The sequence below is a fragment of the Macrobrachium nipponense genome, chromosome 8 (assembly GCF_015104395.2).
Source record: "Macrobrachium nipponense isolate FS-2020 chromosome 8, ASM1510439v2, whole genome shotgun sequence".
Lineage (NCBI taxonomy): Eukaryota > Metazoa > Arthropoda > Malacostraca > Decapoda > Palaemonidae > Macrobrachium > Macrobrachium nipponense.
The window spans coordinates 81,019,482-81,041,981 of NC_087203.1; positions in this window are offsets into that span (position 1 = coordinate 81,019,482).

A 22,500-nucleotide genomic window follows, 5' to 3' on the forward strand; every position below is an offset into this window, starting at 1 on the left:
ATTCTTTTCTCTTCGCCTCTGGAGCATCGAACCGTCTGTCAAATGTAAGACAAACATTTTTTCTTATTGCCCTCGATCCTTTGAAAGTGAACAGACCGCCTCCCTGGAATAGAATTATGAGTGACACCGAAAGAGCGATTGCTCTTTCTTTAAGAGAAGCCAGTAGCTCTGCAACATTTGCATACTCGGGTATTAATGGATGACTGATGCTAAATATATGTGGCATTCCTCGTTGTTTGTTGATATCGTATATAAATGTATGTGACAGCTAGCGGTCTGTCTACATAAGAGAGTCCTGGGTTCGATTACAGTATGAAACAATATATATATATATATATATATATATATATATATATATATATATATATATATATATTATATATATATATATATATATATAGTATTTTGTGTGTGTGTGTGTGTTTGTGTGTGTGTAATGGAATATGCTCGCCTTTATTTCTCAGAGTCGGTAGCTGTACAAAAGTAAAATGCCGTCGATTTTAAGCATACATTCTTGGGATGTTTTTATTTATATAGATTTTTGGCATTATGCCATGCACTGGGACAACTAACGCCATTCCGCTCTGAAACAGAAATTGACAGTAAAAGGTTTGAAAGGTGTTACAGGAGGAAAACCTCGCAGTTGAACTATGAAACAAACAATTGTTAGGAGAGGTAGACCCCATGAGCGCTGTCTCAGTCTTAACAGAGACCTTAGCGACGATGGTTTAAGAATCCTAAACATTAGAGGCTGAATATTCGTCCAAACAAAAAACACCAGTTTTTCTTTGGCGGTTTTCATAAGAAGTGATATAGGATTATTGCTAAAAAGTAAAGTTTACAGTTCCACTAATAACTAGTGATGAAGAGCTTTTATATATAATAGTATATATATATATATATATATATATATATATATTTTTTTATATATATATTATTTATGTATATATTGACAGGTCGATGGTTCGCGCCTGTCGATCGCCAATTCTATTATCGCTTAATAAATTTCCCCTCGGTTAAACATATATGAAAATATATTAATTCTGAGGTAGAGCGAATTAGATATTAAAGGACATTTGTATGCTATATATATATATATATATATATATATATATATATATATATATATATATATATATATATATATATATATATATAAACCTTCATGAGGACTCACCATCAATTTTGCCACGATTTCAGCGATGTACCCAGAAAACAATTTTCAGCTCATTTTTGCATCTTACCGCAAATCTCTGCAACTAGTGGCCAATTTTGACGTCAAAACTGAGCCAAACACGTCTGAGATCACTTGGTGCCCCGTTAACGAACATAGGGGACTTGAATGTTTCCATCAGTATTATAAATAAAATAATAAATCCCTGGACTTGAATTTAACTAACATACAAAAATAATGGTTCAATTCACTTCTGACTTCCTTTTAGCCATAAATATTACAAAATATTGGGTCATTGAACAAGCTTACCAACGATCACTATTGATAAATAATGCCTCACTGGTCTTCATTTTAGACAATATTATAGAGAAATGTCGATTTATTGGACTACAATTTAACCAAATGTATAGCAAAATTAAGCCTGAATGGTCTTCAGGTTGGCAAACAAATGGATGTAAATAAAAGCTCACTAAACTTCAACCTATCCCTCAACATATGAAATAGTGGCTCCCTGAACCTCAATTTAGCCGTCATTAAATGAAGATAATGGCTCACTGAACATCAATTTAGTCATAAATATAATCAAATAATGGCTAAATGGAGTCTTCAGATTAGCCATCAATGTTATAAATAATGGTTCATTAAACTTTAAGCTATCACCATAAGAAAAAATGGTTCGTTGAAAGTCAATTTAATAATTAATGTAGGAAAATAATGGTTCAATTTACTTAAGTAATCAATACCAGATAAAAATTTCCAAATTGAGCCATAATAAGAAAAGAATGGTTCCCTGGAATTCAATGTTGCCATTAATGTAGGAATACAATAGCTAATTGGACTTGAATTTACCCATCAGTAAAGAGCAAAGTTTAGCAGAAGAGAGAGAGAGAGAGAGAGAGAGAGAGAGAGAGAGAGAGAGAGAGAGAGAGAGAGAGAGCTTTCTTTCGAGGCTGAGGAAATACGATGGAAGTCGGAACCGACATCAGTTATACTGAATTTACATCAATAAGGAACTTTTACACAATGGATAAACCTCTTACGATCTGGCTGTAGAGTAATCTTTTTGTTAATGCAAGTATCAAGCGGTACTACCGAAGCTTTTGAGCGAAAACAATGTATTTCTAAGGGGAATAATAGTAAATGCTTCACCAAATCTGTGTCGACTACAAATTATTTTACAAAGCTCACAGAAAATCCTCTCCAGGCAAAGGTTTTTAAAAGGAATCTTTCCTTTAGGTGTTTAATCTTCCCTACTCGAATGCATATCGTTCACTCTTCCTTCAGATATCTAAAATCCTATCATTCTTTTATAATGAGTCTCAAGAGTAATGATAAAATACATCTCATTTTTCGAGCTATATTTATTCAGAATTATTATTCCCATCTCAGGCTTTTAATATCCTAAGTTTGTTTGCGAACGAGTTCCTTGCACATATTTTTCAATAAAGTGTCATTTCTCCCAGCAATGTTTATACATATGCACGGGAACATAATAACATTGCAAGTTTATGATTATTACATGTCATATTAAAAAATATTCATGTGCAATGGGTAAAATATGTAAAAATATCTAATAGTCAGGGAAAAAAATAGTTAGACAGCAACGTAGCTCTACGGTTATTCCACATCGCATTAAAAAGATATTGCTGTGAAAATGTATTATCATTATTATTATATACTGCAAAGCAAACTTACACAACAAAATACAGACAATTAAGTAGAAGGAAAATAAAGAGAATTAGAATTAGACAACAAAAGGCAAATAAGATACTCCGTATACGTTAATGAATAAATAATTTCTAAGCAGGACATTAGTTGTATAGTTCCAGAGAACTTCCAGACGATTATTTTTACTTGTATTGCTCCCAAGATCAGGTCGTATATGTCTCGGTCTTTTATACCACATGTACATACATTTAAAGTGCCCATTTGACCTTTTGTCCTCCAAGGCTAACCTACACAATATTCTAAAACTTACAGCACCTCTAGTTGATCTGTTATATTTTAAGATCTCACAAACTTGAGGCAAAACTATAATATCGTATGGTTGGACGCTCTTCAGGTAATTACCACATACCTGATCTAGCAACTATTCGATTTTGAGCCCTTTTGCTAGTCTTTACTTTATTCGGACCTCAATCGTGCCTACATTTCTAGTTACAGGCATGTATGACATTTATGCAACAAAGGGTGGAAGATAATCACTGATCTAAAGATTGGCAGGAAATTACAAACAATAAACCAAGATGCAATTTTCGTATACCACATTATTATAATCACCCATTTATGTTTGAAATACTGGGACACGATTTGCGTAGTTAATAAAATATAAACATGTGGCAAGGAGCCTAATGCAAATAGTTGGCAAAAACAAAGGAAAGGACAAAACTAACATTCACAGAGGAGTCTAAGGATGTTTTGCAAAACCTATATACCAGTTCCCATTGGCTTATCGCTTAATTATTCCAAACACCTTGGGATTGACAGAACAATGAAGATTGAGTCACTAACATCACTGCCGACAGCCAATGCATTTTCAGAACAATGAAGATTGAGTTATCAACGTCACTTCCGACAGCCAAGGCATCTCCTCAACGTCACTTCCAACAAAACCAACGCATCTTCCAGTTTGAAAAGAAAAGATTCCAACATTGTCACCTTCATGTTTTTACCATTTCAGGTGTTAAAGCGCCGTTTATTTCCTGCCAATGATTTGCTGTAAAAGACAACTATCTTGGGCTCCATTATGACTCGGCTAATTAAAAAATGACATTCATTCTCACGAAACATCCGAGTGTGGGTCTCTCTGTCTCTCTCTCTCTCTCTCTCTCTGGAAACGAACTGGTCTACTAACTGTATGATATCGCTAGAGCCTGAACACGTATATTATACTTGACTCATATTCTCTCTCTCTCTCTCTCTCTCTCGCTTTCTCAACGAACTGGTCTGTTCAATGTATAATATCGTTAGAGCCTGAATACGTATAGTATACTTGAGTACTATTTTCTCTCTCTCTCTCTCTCTCTCAAGGAAAGATGGGGTCCATTTTATATTGCACAGGCAGTAGTAATCTCAAGTCTCGCTGTTCGGAACAAGACGTCTGCCCGGTTCCCTTCCGTTCTCTTTTAAAGGTGAGAGAATACTCCTGGAAGCAAGCCTGGAATTCTACTAATACTACAACTGGCAAAGTACTACCGACGCCTCTGACAGAATGGGTGTGGTAATTTTCTGTGAATGAGGATGGTCGTTTTAACACCAGGATTAAAGTTTTCATTTTTTGTACAACAAAGGCAAAATGGGAAGGTCGACCTAATGCCTTTCTCTAGCCCAGGTTCGACAAATACCAGACTTTGGAAAAAGGGAAGAGGGACGAATACGGGGGCGGTGTTAGTGGGTGGGGCCTCATATACGAAGGCCGCAATAGCACTGCCTCAAGAAGAAAGGTATCAAGGCAGTATTTTAAGAATCAATTTATCTATATAAGTACTGAGTTATGAAAATGTGCATTTCCTTTAAGTGAAAATTAATACAGACGGAGAAATTAATATTCGCTAAGTATTCAATTTCCAAATAACGTTTTTTTTAATATAACGAATCATATCTGAAGATGATTCTTTATGCAGTCGAAAATTGAATATTTCGAGCACTATAATTTACATAATTTGCATATATTTAACGATAATTCTAAAGAACGGCCAAATACATTCAGAACCAAATAAAAGAAATTGATACTTCTAACGGCATTCACGCTGAAAATACCCATTAACCGTAAAAATTCGTACAATTTAGTACGAAATTATTTTTCTGCCTATTGAAATTGAAACGCCATATTTTTCTGACCACGTAATTTTCAGTTCCTAAAAATGTATTTTAACCTCCTCTGGCTTTCAAGATTTGGTGTATTTCGCTTGAAGGTTTATTTACAAGAATAAAAGCTTCAAACTTCATAAACAAAAGAAAGGCGTAATGGAAATGATCCCACTACGTAGTTCAGTCATTTGCCGCTACGCGGCTACACGGATTACCCATCATGCATTGGGTTGGGTACTGAGCCAGAATTTTTTAACATGCTTACTGGGACGCAGGGTTGCCAGATGTGGCTATTTTTAGCCAATGTGACTAATTTGCGAGCAATGAGGGTAAAAATATTTCCCGGAAATTAGCCACTTGTCTTTTGGCTAATTATGGCTGATTTAATGACCTGATGAAGTTAAAGAATAAATCGTTTGGAGCCAAATTTGAAATGTGTCTAAAGGATGCAAAATTGCCTGCAGAAGACGAGAAAACAATAAAAAGAAGATGTCTACAATTTCTAATTAAAGCGAACTGTCAGTTAGATAAACGGCGCGATGATAATTCTGTCATAGTAACAACTCTCGAGCTGTTTCAACCACAACAATGTTTGTCTCAAGTAAGGACAGCATACAAGGGTTTTCCTAAATCATTCCATGACTTTGCAAAAGATGAAGACTCAGCAAAGTTATGTTCTCAATATGAAAAGTTGCTGTTTGTCAACTGGGAGAAGGAATTTAAAGGTGAAATTCCCACCAAAACAATTGAGTTTTGGGCAGCTGTTGTTAAATATGAGAATGCTTTAGGAGAACACTGCTTCAGAGAACTTGCTCAAATTGTGTTAAATATTTTTCCAATTCCAATAAGCAATGCATTTGTTGAACGAATATTTTCTTTCGCGACAAACGCCAAGAGAAAACAACGAAAGAAATTCAACGTTAGCACACTGGAATCTATTTTGCCCATAAGTCTCACTTAATGTTGATAAATAAGTGCTGCTAAGATTTCACAGTAACGCCAGATATGCTTTAACTGTTTAACAGTAATATGTAGTACCAGTCTTCTTCACCGAGCATAATTAGCAACAACGAAGAACTACAATTTGACAACGAGGTCGAGAAGCAGTTTGAAGACATTGTTGCCACGAGCGTTTTTCACATATTTTAAATGCATTTTTTTACCTTGTACTTACCGTAAACCAAATATCTATTTTTTAAAGTGGCTAAAAATGGCTGTTTTTTTCATTATTAAAATGACTAGTTTTGTCTAAAAGCATCTGGCAACCTGGTGGGACCTTATCACCGGTAGTCTTGTCCTGTTGTCGTATCAATCAAGTGTCACGAGTTATTTTCTTCGTTTCATATATAAACCAATAATGGAGATTTTTCTGCTTCCAGTAATTGATTTTCAAACATTTTTCTTTTGCCCTCAATAGATTTTTTTTTTTTTTTTTTTTTTGTCTTTTGGTTAAAAAGAAGACATCTCAACGACCCTTTTTGAAAACGAATATTCACGTATTTGAGCTACTACAAAGGCGTTTCCGATACAGACTTGCTCCCTTCCCACTTCATTTCATGGGACGCAAGTGGCTTTCCGATACAATGCTTCGAAAAACACAACAAATCCGCGGTCATGTGATTTTCTTTAGTTTCTTTCCCGTTTTTACTTAATCTATTCTGTGTGAAATTGACAAATTTTCTTATTATCTCTTACACATTTTTTTTTATGCACGACATGTCTTTGGTGTATAAAAAGCAACTACCGAATAAATTTTTTTCTTCATCTACGTATCTATCCCTTAAATGACACTTGGACAAAGGCAGGTGCAAAACAATATCACTTCAATGTCTCATCACAAACCTCTTTACAACGGAGACCTCAACTCTCTCTCTCTCTCTCTCTCTCTCTCTCTCTCTCTCTCTCTCTCTCTCTCTCTCTCTCCCGAGTCCCATTTCCGCTCAAACACTAAAACGCCCTTTTCGATGCAACCAATCTTATCATGGCTCGATCCAGCCATTTCCTTTTTTGAGGCCTGCAAATTGGACATATCGTCTTACCTGCCAAACGGCAATAACAGAAGAAGGGCCACCGGAGAGAGAGAGAGAGAGAGAGAGAGAGAGAGAGAGAGGAGAGAGAGAGAGAGAATGTAAAGCCGACACTTTCATCTTCCAGCAGAGGAATAGCAGGGCGAGGCCCAGGCCCTTTCTGCCAAGCGGCAGTTGTCTGGTTCGAGTTCCTGAATGAGCCTCTCCACTTCCTTCCCAATCACAATATCCCTTTTCCTAAAGACCAACCTACAAGCAACCTGTCATAATAATATAATAAATATACTGACAGGTACGTCAGCAGTTGGTTTCACTGGACCACGTCATGGTGACAACAATTCGTCACAACAATTCTCTAATTTTGTGGATGGCTTCAATGAGAGAGAGAGAGAGAGAGAGAGAAGAGAGAAGGAGGGATGGAGGAGGAGAGGAGGAGAGAAGAGAGAGAGAGAGAGAGAGAGAGAGAGAGAGAGAACTAAAAACAAAAGTTACAACTATTTAAATCAAAAGGATATTTCGGTCCTAACTTTTATATTCTGCAATTATTAAGACGACCTACACATATGTATCTTCAGATATATTCCTAGAAAACCCGAATGTAGAAATGGACCTTGAGCCTTATAAAATGTGCTATACTGTTAATCCTAAGATACTATAAAAATGAAGAACACAGTTGATAGACATTACGCGAAGTAAAATAACGTTAAAATGATGTCAGATATGAGATGTAAAAGAACGATTACGTAACCCACAAAGGAGGAGAAATACATACCTGTTATTAGTTACAGTGCCCGCAGCTATACCCAGAGATTAAAAAATATATAAAAATATACAAACATTATATAAACGAACTCTGAGAAGCAAAAATAAGAACGAAAACTTTACCGTTGCGTAACAACGACCTTTCGGCCTCCAGTTCAGATAAAATAATAAAAAGGAAATTAAAGAAATACAGATAAAAGAGAAATGAAACTGTACATCGAAGAACCATGATAATACGCGATAGCGAGAGCTTCAGGGGGTATGGTAGGAGTCCATAATCTCGGAGGTATAAGGATCCAGAAGAAATTATCTAAATACTTTTCGTTACCGGGGAATAAGCCTACAAACTACTTTTGTTACTGTTGTTCTTAAGGGGGGGGGGGGCGGTGGTTAGGAAAAATCTATGGAAGAGCCTAAAAAGGTCTGAAAAAAATGTTTCGCGTTGACTTAAAGATCCAGGAAGTTTAGGATACGATACTTATAACTTGTATATTTTATAACGCATTCATATTAATTTTTGTTGGTGAGTCAAGGCTCCATTTAACAGTTACGAATATAATGTTGACAACTTATGCGTGAAGGGAAAATCTTGCAGGCATTCCGAATAAGGTGGAGGTCGAATCACGCCTTGTTATTTGCTAGAAGTCCGAAATTAAATTCACGTTCTTAGAATGCAGCGTGATAGCAAAGTAATTCTGAAATATACGTAGATTCCTATAAAAAAATCTTGTAACCAATTAAACTTTTTTTTCTCATTGTGAAAAATTAAATAATTAAGAAAGAAGAATAAAGTAGAAGGGAACGATAATGGCAATTTGTAAAAGAATAAAGAAGAAGGGAAAGAATGACAAACTGTAAAGGAATAAAGTAGAAGGGAATGGCAAACTGTAAAGGTATAGAGTAGAAGGGAATAACAATATGTAAAAGAATAAAGTAGAAGGGAATAACAAACTATAAAGGAATAAAGTAGAAGGGAATGACAAACTGCAAAGGAATAAAGTAAAAGGGAATGACAAACTGCAAAAAAATAATGTAGAAGGGAATGACAAACTGTAAAGGTATAAAGTAGAAGGGAATGACAAACTGTATAAGAATGAAGTAGAAGGGAATGACAAACTGTAAATGAGTAAAGTAGAAGAGAATGACAAATTGTAAAAGAATAAAGTAGAAGGGAATGACAAACTGTAAAAGAATAAAGTAGAATGGAATGAAAAACTGTAAAGGTATAAAGTAGAAGGGAATGACAAACTGTAAAAGTATAAAGTAGAAGGGAATGACAAACTGTAAAAAAATAAAGTAGATGGGAATGACAAACTGTAAAGGTATAAAGTAGAAGGGAATGACAAACTGTAAAAGTATAAAGTAGAAGGGAATGACAAACTGTAAAAGAATAAAGTAGAAGGGAATGACAAACTGTAAAAGAATAAAGTAGAAGGGAATGAAAAAATGTAAAAGAATAAAGTAGAAGGGAATGACAAACTGTAAAGGTATAAAGTAGAAGGGAATGACCAACTGTATAGGTATAAAGTAGAAGGGAATGACAAACTGTAAAAGAATAAAGTAGAAGGGAATGACAAACTGTAAAAGAATAGAGCAGAAGGGAATGAAAAACTGTAAAAGAATAAAGAAGAAGGGAATGACAAACTGTAAAAGAATAAAGTAGAAGGGAATGACAAACTGTAAAAGAATAAAGTAGAAGGGAATGACAAACTGTAAAGGTATAAAGTGGAAGGGAATGACAAACTGTAAAGGAATAAAGTAGAAGAGAATGACAAGCTGTAAAAGAATAAAGTAGAAGGGAATGACAAACTGTAAAGGTATAAAGTGGAAGGGAATGACAAACTGTAAAAGAATAAAGTAGAAAGGAATGAAAAAATTGTTGTTAAAAGAATAATAAAGTAGAAGGGAATGGACAAACCTGTAAAAGAATAAAGCAAAGGAAAGGAATGAACAAAAACTGTAAAAGAATAAAGTAGAGGGAATGACAAACTGTAAAGGTATAAATGAAGGGAATGTCAAACTGTAAAAGAATTAAAGTAGAAGGGAATGACAAAACTGTAAAAGTATATAAAGTGGAAAAAAGGGAATGACAAAACTGTAAAAAAGGAAATAAAGCAGAAAGGGCAAATGAAAACAAACTGTTTAAAAGATAAAGTAGAAGGTAATAAAGCAACTTGTAAAGGTAATAAAGGGTAAGAAGGGAATGAAAACTGTAAACAGAATAAAGAAGAAGGGAATGAAAACGTAAAAGGAATAAAGTTAAGAAGGAAAATGAAACAAACTGGTAAATGTGAAAAATAAAGCAGAAGTGAATAAATACAACTGGTAAAATGAATAAAGTAAAGGGAAATGACAAACTGTTAAGGGCATAAATTAGAATGAATGAACAATGTAAAGGTATAAAGTAGAAGGGATGACAAACTGTAAAGGTATAAAGTTAGAGGGGAGATGACAAACTGAAAAGAATAACGTAAGAAGAGGGAATTTACAAACTTACGTGTATAAGAAAGTAAGAAGGAAATGAACAAACTGTAGAGGAATAAAGCATAAGTGACTGAAAAAAACTTTAAAGTTATAAGAGTATAAGGAAATGAAAAAGCTGTAAAAAGAATAAATCAGTGGGCATGACAAGACTGTAAAGAATAAAGTATAAAGAATGACAAACTGTAAGGTGTAAATTAGAAAGGGATAAAAAAAACTGCAAAGGTATAAAGTAGAGGGAATGACAAACTTGTACAGGAAATTAAAGTAGAAGGGAATGACAAGTCCTGTAAAGAATAAGGTAGAAGGGAATGGACAACTGTAAAGGTATAAGTTTAAGGGAATTACAAACCTGTAAAGGTATAAGAGTGGAAAGAGGAATGAACACCCGTAAAAGATAAAAAGAAACGAATGCAAAAAACATGTAAAGAATAAAGTAGAAGGGAATGACAAACTTTTGAAATAATAAAGGTGAGAATATAATTGACGAACTTTAAAGGTATAAAGTATAGAGTGGGATGACAAACTGTAAAGGTATAAAGTTAGAATTGAATGACAAACTTAGAAGAATAAGTAAATTGAATACAAAACGTAAAAGTAATAAAGTATAATTGTGATGACAAACTGCAAAAGAATATAAAGCATAAAGGCATGACAAACTTTTAAAAGAATAAAGTCGGAAGGTAATGACAAACTGTAAAAGAATAAAAGTAAAGGGAATGACACCTGGGTAAGGATTAGTAGAAGGAAATGACAAACTGTAAAATAAAGGTAAGTAAAGTGAAAATGGGAACAAACTGTAAAAGAATAAAGGAGCCAAGGGAATATACAACTGTAAAGGTCTAAAGTAGAAGGGAATGGACCACTGTAAAAAGATAAAGAAGGAATGACAAACTGTTAACGTAGAAGTAAAAAGGAATGACCAACTGTAAAGGTGTAAAAGTAGAAGGGAATGACAAACTGTAAGGAAAAGTAAAGAAGGGAATACAAAACTGTAGGGAATAAATTAGAAAAGGTGAAATAAACTGTAAAGGTTTAAAGTAGAAAATGCCACTGTAAAATAAAAGATAAAGGGAATGAAACAAACTGTAAAGTTGAATAAAGTAGAAGGAAATGACAAACTGTTAAAGTATAAAAGTAGAAGGGAATGGAATGACAAACGTAAAAGGAATAAAAAGAAGGGAAAATGACAAACTGTAAAAGTAATAAAGTAGAAGGGAAGTGACAAATCTGTAAAAAGGTATAAAGTAGAAGGGAATGAAAAAACAAAACTGTAAAGGAATATAAGTAGGGAAGGGAATGACAAACTGTAAGGTAAAGTAAATAAAGTGAAGAATAAACTGGGAATAAATAAAAGTAGAAGGGAATGACAAAACTGTAAAAAAGTAAAAGGTATAAAGGAATTGACAAACTTTAAAAGAATAAAGTAAGGAAGGGATGACAAACTAAAGTATAAAGGTAGGGAATGAAACTGTAATAAAATAAAGGGAATGGGAACAAACTGTAAAAGGTTCAAAGTGAAGGGATGAAAACGTAAGGGTATAAAGTAGAAGGAATGACAAAACTGTAAATAAGGAAAGTAGAAGGGAATGAAACTTTAAAAGAATAAAGTAAAAGGGAATGACAAACTAAAGGTAAATAAAGTATAAAGATAGAACAAACTGGGTAAAGGTATAAAAGTTAGAAGGGAAATGACAAAAACTGTAAAGGTATAAAGTAGAAGGGAATGACAAACTGTAAAAGAATAAAGCAGAAGGGAATGACAAACTGTAAAAGAATAAAGTAGAAGGGAATGACAAACTGTAAAGGTATAAAGTAGAAGGGAATGACAAACTGTAAAAGAATAAAGTAGAAGGGAATGACAAACTGTAAAGGTAAATAAAGTAGAAGGGAATGACAAACTGTAAAGGTATAAAGTAGAAGGGAATGACAAACTGTAAAGGTATAAAGTAGAAGGGAATGACAAACTGTAAAGTATAAAGTAGAAGGGAATGACAAACTGTAAAGGTATAAAGTAGAAGGGAATGACCAAACTGTAAAGGTATAAAGTAGAAGGGAATGACAAACTGTAAAGGTATAAAGTAGAAGGGAATGAAAAACTGTAAAAGAATAAAGTAGAAGGGAATGACAAACTGTAAAGGTATAAAGTAGAAGGGAATGACAAACTGTAAAGGTATAAAGTAGAAGGGAATGACAAACTGTAAAGTATAAAGTAGAAGGGAATGACAAACTGTAAAAGAATAAAGCAGAAGGGAATGACAAACTGTAAAAGAATAAAGTAGAAGGGAATGACAAACTGTAAAGGTATAAAGTAGAAGGGAATGAAAAACTGCAAAAGTATAAGGTAGAAGGGAATGACAAACTGTAAAGGTATTAAGTAGAAGGGAATGACAAACTGTAAAGGTATAAAGTAGAAGGGAATGACAAACTGTAAAGGTATAAAGTAGAAGGGAATGACAAACTGTAAAAGAATAAAGTAGAAGGGAATGACAAACTGTAAAAGAATAAAGTAGAAGGGAATGACAAACTGTAAAGGTATAAAGTACAAGGGAATGAAAATCTGTAAAAAAATAAAGTAGAAGGGAATGACAAACTGTAAAGGTATAAAGTAGAAGGGAATGACAAACTGTAAAGGTATAAAGTAGAAGGGAATGACCAACTGTAAAGGTATAAAGTAGAAGGGAATGACAAACTGTAAAGGTATAAAGTAAAAGGGAATGACAAACTGTAAAGGTATAAAGTAGAAGGGAATGACCAAAAAACGTAAAGGTATAAAGTAGAAGGGAATGAAAAAATGTAAAAGAATAAAGTAGAAGGGAATGACAAACTGTAAAGGTATAAAGTAGAAGGGAATGACAAACTGTAAAGGTATAAAGTAGAAGGGAATGACAAACTGTAAAGGTATAAAGTAGAAGGGAATGACAAACTGTAAAGGTATAAAGTAGAAGGGAATGACAAACTGTAAAGGTATAAAGTAGAAGGGAATGACAAACTGTAAAGGTATAAAGTAGAAGGGAATGACAAACTGTAAATGTATAAAGTAAGAAGGGAATGACAAACTGTAAAAGAATAAAGTAGAGGGAAATGACAAACTGTAAAAGAGTAGAGTAAAAGTGAGTGTCAAATTGATAAAAAGTAAAATAATTAATTAGATATCTATGTATATTATAATATATATATATAATATATATATATGTATATCATATAATTAAAGTATACGACACACATATATATATATATATATAGATATATATATATATATATATATATATATATATGTGTGTGTGTGTGTGTGTATATATTATATATATATATATATATATATATATATATATATATCTATAATATATATATATATTTTATATATAGATTGATAGATAGATATAAGAACATTAATTTGGAAATATGACTGGAGTTATTCTCTAAATACGCCATTATATTCATACTGGCTCCATTAAAACTGTTTTAGTAAACTCTTGTAGGTAGTCTTATCCAGATTAAAATAAATAAATAAATAAATATAAGAAAATGAACTTAAGCAAAAAGTACCCTGTGATATTTATGAGATATGTCAGTTCCGTGACCTAATCTGAAATGCCCAACAACCCCTCCCCCCACAAATAAAAAAAAAATAAAAAAGAATGGATGGGGTATATATCCTGATTATTTTGAGCCCTTTGCCGAAAGTTAACAAAAAAAATATTAATTCTTAACATTTTTAGCTAGCAAACGTTATTTGGAGAGCATCAGTAAGTATGCTAAATAACAAAACGGAGGCAAAACCTGTTATTTCAGAGGAAGAAAGTAATTTTCCCAATGGCATCAGAGTAGAATGGCAACCCGCAGAGTCCCAGAATACAAATGCTAACCGACCCTGCATCCAATATAACGTCCCTGCTGCACATGCTACAAACACATCGAGGTAAAATATGGGTAGATGCCTCTCCTAGACTTGGAGCTTAAGTATGGAGCGCACAGCCGTTGGAGGACGCTACAGGGAGACCAGCGACCATCTCTCCTCCTGTAATGGTCGGACCAAGATTTCCTATTCCGGCTTCCCCCGAGACAACCAAGATTATCTAAACGCCGGGTCACCTTTCACTTGAGTTCCACAGGCTTTGGAGTGGAGAGAATTACCTTACGAGAAATTCCCTTTAGCCATCTCTTCTCTCTTCTCTCTTCTCGCGTAACTCGGTGCGGTGCTTCCCAAATGCAATCGTGTTACTCTACGTCAAATATTTCATATATTGTGTTTCAAAAATATAACCAGAACCACGACTATTATGTATACATATATATATTATATATTAATATATATATATATATATATATATAGTATATATATATATATATATATATCTATATATATATATATATAATATAACTACTATATAATATATAAATTTATAGATATTATATATATATATATATATATATATAATATATAATATATATGTATTATATATATATAGCTATTACTACTAATATATATATAGAATATATTATATATATATATATATATCTCGTTTGAGACTGTTTATACAATCACAAATAAAAGCTAAATTGAGATGACATAGTTCCGAGTTACTAATTTAATTCCTTTTCTGATCTGTGATTGACTGATGATCACTACTTGTATTCATCACCTGAAGCAATTATTTTTGAAGTCCTACAAGGAATGAGTAAAGTTAAACCAAGAGAATAAATCTGAAATTAAAAGTTAAACCATGAGAAAAAATCTGAAATTAGCAGTATTTCTGCATGGGGGCCAAATCATTGATGGAAAAAAGGTTTTGGAAAATGTTACTTGCAGAAAGTGAATTATTACTGATGATAATGGTGAAAATGTTTTTCAGAAAATGTCCCTTACAGAGAGTAAGTTACTGATGATGATGATAATGGGGAAAATGTTTCATAAAATGTTCCTTACAGAAAGTGAATTATTGATGATGACAATGGTGAAAATGTTTCAGAAGAGGTCCTTTATAGAAAGTGCATAACTGATAATGATGATAATGGTGAAAATGTTTCATAAAATGTTCCTTACAGAAAGTGAATTAATGATGATGACAATGGTGAAAATGTTTCAGAAGAGGTCCTTTATAGAAAGTGAATAACTGATAATGATGATACTAGTGAAAATGTTTCAGAAAATGCCTCTTGCAGAAAATGAATAATTGATGACGATGATAATTTTGAAAATGTTTGAGAAAATATCCCTTACAGAATGTGAATTACTGATGATGATGACAATGGCGAAAATGTTTCAGAAAATGTCCCTTACACACACACACACACACACACACACACACACAGAGAGAGAGAGAGAGAGAGAGAGAGAGAGAGAGAGAGAGAGAGAGAGAGAGAGAGAGAGAGAAGAGAGAGAGAGAGAGAGAGAGAGAGAGAGAGAGAGAGAGAGAGAGAATTAACTCTCATGAAATAAAGGAATTTTAATTTTCTTAAGGGATCTATATTTCTATCGAAACGCAGCCTCGAGGGTTTTCACTGAATATTTAATCATTTTTATTAGAGCTCTAATGCCATCAATTCTACCGGCATATCCACAGAGAGAGAGAGAGGAGAGGAGACGAGAGAGAGAGAGAGAGAGAGAGAGAGAGAGAGAGAGAGAGATTTAAATAAAATGAGATATATCAGGGACATATAAATACCATAGTAAAAATATGAATTAAAAATATTACAATGTTTTCATAAACCCATTGACGCAAATCTACTTATGTAAAGACAGCCAAAGTAGGATACAGGTGGGTCAATTAAAAAAACATTAAGAGGTCAGTGACCCCAAAATCTAAATACGGTCAAGTAGATATCATAGTAGGTTCATGACAGTTAAGAAAAGGTTAATTAGAAGACGACGGTCGTCAACTTAACCGAAGAACTTTAAAGGTCAATGACTTGAATGTTTGCACGAAAAGAGTTTTACAGAAACCCATGGGATTGGCTATAAGAAACGAAATGACTATTAGAGAAACTTGTAAGATGGCTATAAGAGAGGTCAATGAAAGTCATTGATGACAAACCTATACATCTCGAACGTCAGTCAAGGCAACCTGCAGGTCAAACAAGACTCAGAGGTCAATCATAGGAGATTATATAACTGAAACAAAGGTTAAATCAGGTTACAAAAGGTCATCTAAAAAACGTCACAGGTTACTGACGCCAATACAATGAATGAAACGAAGGTCAGACCAGGTAAATGGGTAGACAGTCAAGATCACTGGCCTCAAAATTAGGTACAAAAAGACGTTTCCAGCATGGCATGGAGAGTCCGCAGGAAAACATCAGAGGCTACAGAAACTGGCTGTCTATAGTGATACAAAAGTCAAAGTAACTCACAAGAGGTGACGGGGAAAACACCATAAAGTTACAGATGCCAAATATGATGTGGACAGGAAATCTGTCTTCAGGAGCTGAAAAGGATCCGGTCGACGGAGAAAACTCTCTTTGAAAGAAAGTTTTTCGACAAGAAAATATATTCATGAGGAGGAAATCCTGAGAAGGTTCGAGTTCAGGCCCATTTGGGGTTTGGAGAGATGAAAATTCGGAAATTGGAGAGAGAGAGAGAGAGAGAGAGAGAGAGAGAGAGAGAGAGAGAGAGAGAGAGAGAGAGAGAGATGCAGGGGCTGAGATGAAAAGTAGGTAAAATTGACGTAGAGTAAACAGATATTTAGAAGACCTCGTTCTATGAAGGAAAATATGGGGGAAGAGTAAATTTAGAACAGAGAACCAGCTATAAAATTAAGGAGAAAAGAAAATAATGTGAAGCAGTGGGAAATAGGCAAATATCATAAAAAAGAATAGAAATTGACAAAAATAAAAAAGAATCAAGACAAAGGAAACTGCAGAAAAATTAGGAGACAAAAGATATTTGGGAAAGGAATAAGAAAGAGTAAAAATTGGCAGGGGTTGATTGGGTATAAAGTTCAAAGTGATAAAATCTAAAGGGAATAAGAAAGGTATAGATAGCAGACAAATTAAATTAAATGAAAAGGCAGGAACATCAAATAGCTTCTTTTAATCTAGGCTTGGGGAAGGCTGGACTGACACCCTTTGTTAAGACCAACAAGCTAACGACCCGGCCATCTAAAGCATACATAAACTTGCCAAAATCAGGAAGGATGTTTAAGATAAAGATTGCTCTTTGATGTTAAAGACGAGGCACGAAAACTCAAGACATATTTATTTAAACTGCATGGAGTGATACAGTTCAAAATAAATTTTCTTCCTTAGGCCGGGTATTCACGCGCAGTCACCCAGTCAGTTCATCGAAACTGACGTCAAAAAGTATGTTTGGACGACAGTTTGTGGGCGGAGTCAGTCCACTCACCAGAACTGATGAACTGATGGAATGACCTAAAGTTCTTTCGACCGATTGACAAGTGATCGCACTTGCGGACGGGAAACCAACGATTTTATGACAGTTCGACGATGCATTTCGCCTGGGAAGGATCTCAGCCGCTCGGACGAGAATATGAAAAAACCATGTATATGCTTAATTCATTTGATTAGTTCTATTGTAGACCGTCCTGAGTCCAAATCATACAATGAATAAAAACTATTTCAAAGTAATGAATATAATCTGGTATAGGCCTAGGCCAGTGTCCTGCCTTTTATGGAACGCGCTACTAGTGAAAGTAGGCCTCATAAATAATTGAACCAACCCTAGGTCTAATTTAACCTTATTCATTAATATTGTACGAGAATAGACATCTCTCTTTATTGGGTAATATTTAGACCATACTATGTTAGGTGTTTTTTGCGATTTCCGCATTTTGAATTGAATTGTGGCAGCTGCTAGTCTATGTGGCTCCAACTCCTTATCAGCCAGCGGAGTTTCCATCGCTGCCATATTGTGCTGCCACGACGAAGGCTGGGCGAGAAATGAGGGAAACTGACCTCGAGTTAGCTGTTCGACTGACAGTTCTACTCTTGACATGTGGACGCTCATCCGTCGAACGGTCGTGGGTGGACTGACAGGTAAACCTGAGCGTGAATATCCGGCCCCACAATAAGTTGATTTAGGGATACAGTATTGCTTAGCTTGACACAGTACATAGAATTAGGAGGAAAAATACAAATGTTTTCTTAGAAATGTTGGCTGTAATTCCCGAGTATAAAAACGTGCATGTGTGTTTGTACGTGCACGAAAGACAGGGAGACAGCGTTTGTACGTGGGCTTGCGAGTGCGTGGGCGCGTCCGAGTGTGGTTGCTGTTCTAAACAAAACGTTGCAGCAACAATTTTACCTCCCTCGAACAGCACTTCCCAGACATTAAAGGGAAACTATGACAATTGTACTCCTTTGAGGAAGACAGTGATCGGCGCGCTTAAATGAGAGAGAGAGAGAGAGAGAGAGAGAGAGAGAGAGAGAGAGAGAGAGAGAGAGAGAGAGATACATTTTGCTGGGAGACAACAGAATAAATATATGCTATTTCCACTAAATCTGCAGAAAACATGGAATGGACAATCATTACATTGCTGTACGATCATCCTCCACGTAAATGAAAACATCCTTAAAGAGCAATCTTATAATCTAATTAACAGAATTTCTGTTGGTGTTTTGTGTGTGTGTGTGTGTGTGTGTGTGTGTGTGTGTGTGTGTGTGTGTAATGTATTATTTTTTCCGACTTCCTTTATTTCAGTTACGATATTTCCACTGTATGAAATTATCAGTCTATTAGTACTGCCATATTTGCAATATTAATATCTATACTAATATATAATAAATAATGATAATCTTCATTGCCGTTCCACTCTTACCATTTACTTCCCTTATACTCCAACTTTTACGCTGATGAAGCTAAACAGCCAGGCTAACGACCTTCGCAAAAATAAACCTATTTAATCACTCTGACACAGAATAATTATCCCCGAAATCATTATGCTAACGCGAAAAAGTCTCGTGCAGGAATTCCACTCAAGTAACGATTTATCATTTATGTAATGAGATTCTCCGGAAATCCTCTCTCATCAAGGTTTGTTTACCCTGAGCTATTCAACAATCGAAGGCCGAATAATGATACTGTACACTACCAGTCTAGATGCGCGTGCTAGTATGCGAGAATCTATCTTATCATTAAATATTCACTTTGGATTCAGTTCGTTTGTCTGTTTGTCATTAGGGTTACTCAAGAGGGGAAAAGGCAAATTTGATGTATTTTTCATCAGAAGATGGGAGAGACAGAAATATAATTTTTGCGACCTGGTGATTCCATAACAGATAATTTTTCAAACGATTGATTTTAAAGTTACTATGTCGGTCACATATCCGTTTAGCTCTAATTAGAAAGTATCGCAACAACCGTCAGGCCTGTTTCCACTCACTGGAAGTCAATCAGTAACTGTTTCTTTCCCAACAGAGCCAAGTTTATGGATTTCATTCCTCTCTGTAATCTTATTTTTTTCTAATCCTAATTACACGGATTGAAATCTCAACCTTAATTTCTCCCTAAGGATAAAGGTCGAGTGACTGCGGAACTGTTACCAACAATACAAATATATCGGTTTTGCTACAAAAGGATGCCCTAGGTTGAAGTTCCATTGAATGACTGAGTTTCAAAAAACAAATTATGCACTGGTGTCAAACAAGAGGCCTCCGACAAAGTGATCCTCACCTCAATGGAAAGTAACCATTTATAAAGCTAGCTCTCTCTCTCTCTCCAGTTATGAGAGAATGCATTATCAAGAAAATGTCTTGCATATCAACTGCGCTACGGAATGCAGACCCATTAAAGCCTGTACCACGAACAGACGACCATCAGCATTATTATTTTACGTTAAGATCAATCCTCTGGCGACGTCTTGGTTATTTATTTGCTCTGTGTTTTGCCCATTTGCATGTGGGTGTAGGGGATACGTATGTAAATAATAATAATAATAATAATAATAATAATAATAATAATAATAATAATAATAATAATAATAATAATAATAATACTTTATTAAAAGTAATGGCTACTTCAGCAGCGTTACACAAGAAGAGGACTCGGTTAAGAAAATTATTTCTGAAAATGTATCCCCGACCGACGATACCAAAAATATCGACCTGATTATTTACTACCAGAATCGGAGGACGCGCGACCTTATTATGAAAAATAACCCCTTCTCCACAGGTACGAGACCCCTTGAAGCAGACGCATGTGGTGTACCAGTATACAAGCCCAGTCCGCGGTTGCAGCGGCGCCTACGTTGGTATGACTACCATGCGCCTGTCGAAGACACTCTCATGCCACGCCCAAGAGGGGGCTATCAAGAATCACGCCCGCACCAAACTTCAAGAGGCCATCTCCCGGGATGTGATCATCCAAAACACGAAGATCATCGGGAAGGCCCCTGATGCCCGTCGGTTACGCTTGCTGGAGGTGCTTCTCATCCAGCAAGTAAAACCTACACTAAATACGACGCAGGAAGAATTTGTCCTCCCTACGAGTATGAGAAAGACCTGCCACCAACAATGACACCACCGAGCACGACAACTCCACGGAAGACAACGCCCCCGAACGAGATACTCCTGCAGCCAACCATAATCAAGTTAGCCGTGACGTCCCGCAGCGTAGCGAAACGCCCATCAACGTAACTACGCCCCTAAGGAGGTCCAGGACTTACAGCATCGCAACCATCAACGCGGGGAAAGTGGCTTGAGACCTGGTTCAATCCACCGATGAAAACGAAGACCTACCGCCACCAGCCAATAGTAGATCAGCATGGGGCAGACCCCCTGCTGTCAACCCTAAATATAAACGAGGACGGACACCGCTCCAGTTACGGGCTGCTCTAGGAGCAAGAGCCCGTGCCAGCACAAGGCTAGCTTAATCTTCAACAACAACAACAACCGCTCCAAGATCAGTCCACCCTCAGCTTCCCAGCCCGAGGATGTCTGGCAGCTCCAGACGAAAGCTCGCTTGCTTCAAGAAAGAGAGAGAGAGATAGAGAGAGAGACATATATATATATGTATATCGTTAATGACTTTGATAACTATGGTATCATAGTTTATCTGTAAAATTCAAATATATACACCAATTTTGACTGTATTTCATCATGACCTCCATAGGCGCTCTACTAGCCTGTCTAAGTAGCACGGAAAAAGCCGCTATTCGGAAAATAGAGAAGAATCTCTACAAGTGTAACGCTGCTGAAGTAGCCATTACTTTTAATAAAGTATGCTTGAGAGAGGGTCTGCTTCCTAAGTACAATAATAATAATAATAATAATAATAATAATAATAATAATAATAATAATAATACGTCAGGTCTATTTGCACGTATCACCCTATCTGTTCTGATACCATAGTCCCAGAGGATCTTTGCCTGATCGTTTTCTATTACTCCTTCAGGTTGGTGTTCGTACCACTTATTACTGCAAGGTAGCTGATGTTTCTTGCTCAGGCTCCAGTGGAGGGCTTTTGCTACTGAATCATGCCTCTTTTTGTACTGGTTCTGTGCAAGTGCCGGACATTCGCTTGCTATGTGGTTTATGGTTTCATTTTTCGTATTGCACTTCCTACATATGGGAGAGATGTTATTTCCATCTATCGTTCTTTGGACATATCTGGTTCTTAGGGCCTGATCTTGTGCCGCTGTTATCATTCCTTCAGTTTCCTTCTTGAGCTCTCCCCTCAGTAGCCATTGCCACGCGACAATATAAATACCACCCAGTCGAATTAGAGCACTGTGATAGAGCAAAAGAAAAAAAAATAATAATATAATAATAATAATAATAACAACAACGTTTGAAATATTACAGTATTCAGTGTTAAGAATCCTTGAGATAGAAAACGGTCTCATCTACATCGTTTCGGCTGTAAAATATCTGTGCTTAAAAGTAAACTTGAGCACAAAGGCACTTCGGTATTCTCTTCGCGCCATTGTATTCCCTGCCTCAAAGGAAAGACCATCTCCCGTCCCGTCTCTCTTCGGGCTACTGGTAGCTAGGACCATTGGGGTGGCACCCCCAATACAGGCATGATTTATTAAAAAAGAAAAATAACAGTTTATGTAGAAACTCCATTATCTCTCTTTAAGACTACAACTGTCCTGACCATTGTCAGCAATGATTTCTCTAATTTTCATAGAGTATGTCTATGTAGTCTTCAAACATTTAATCAATTCTGTAAACAAGCAACTCGTCATTGCATTTCGCTCTGCTGCTGTCTATTAGAATGCTGTTACCTGATTGAAGATTGCTACCAATATTCGCCAAAATTCTAGGAAAATCTTTACATTGATGGAA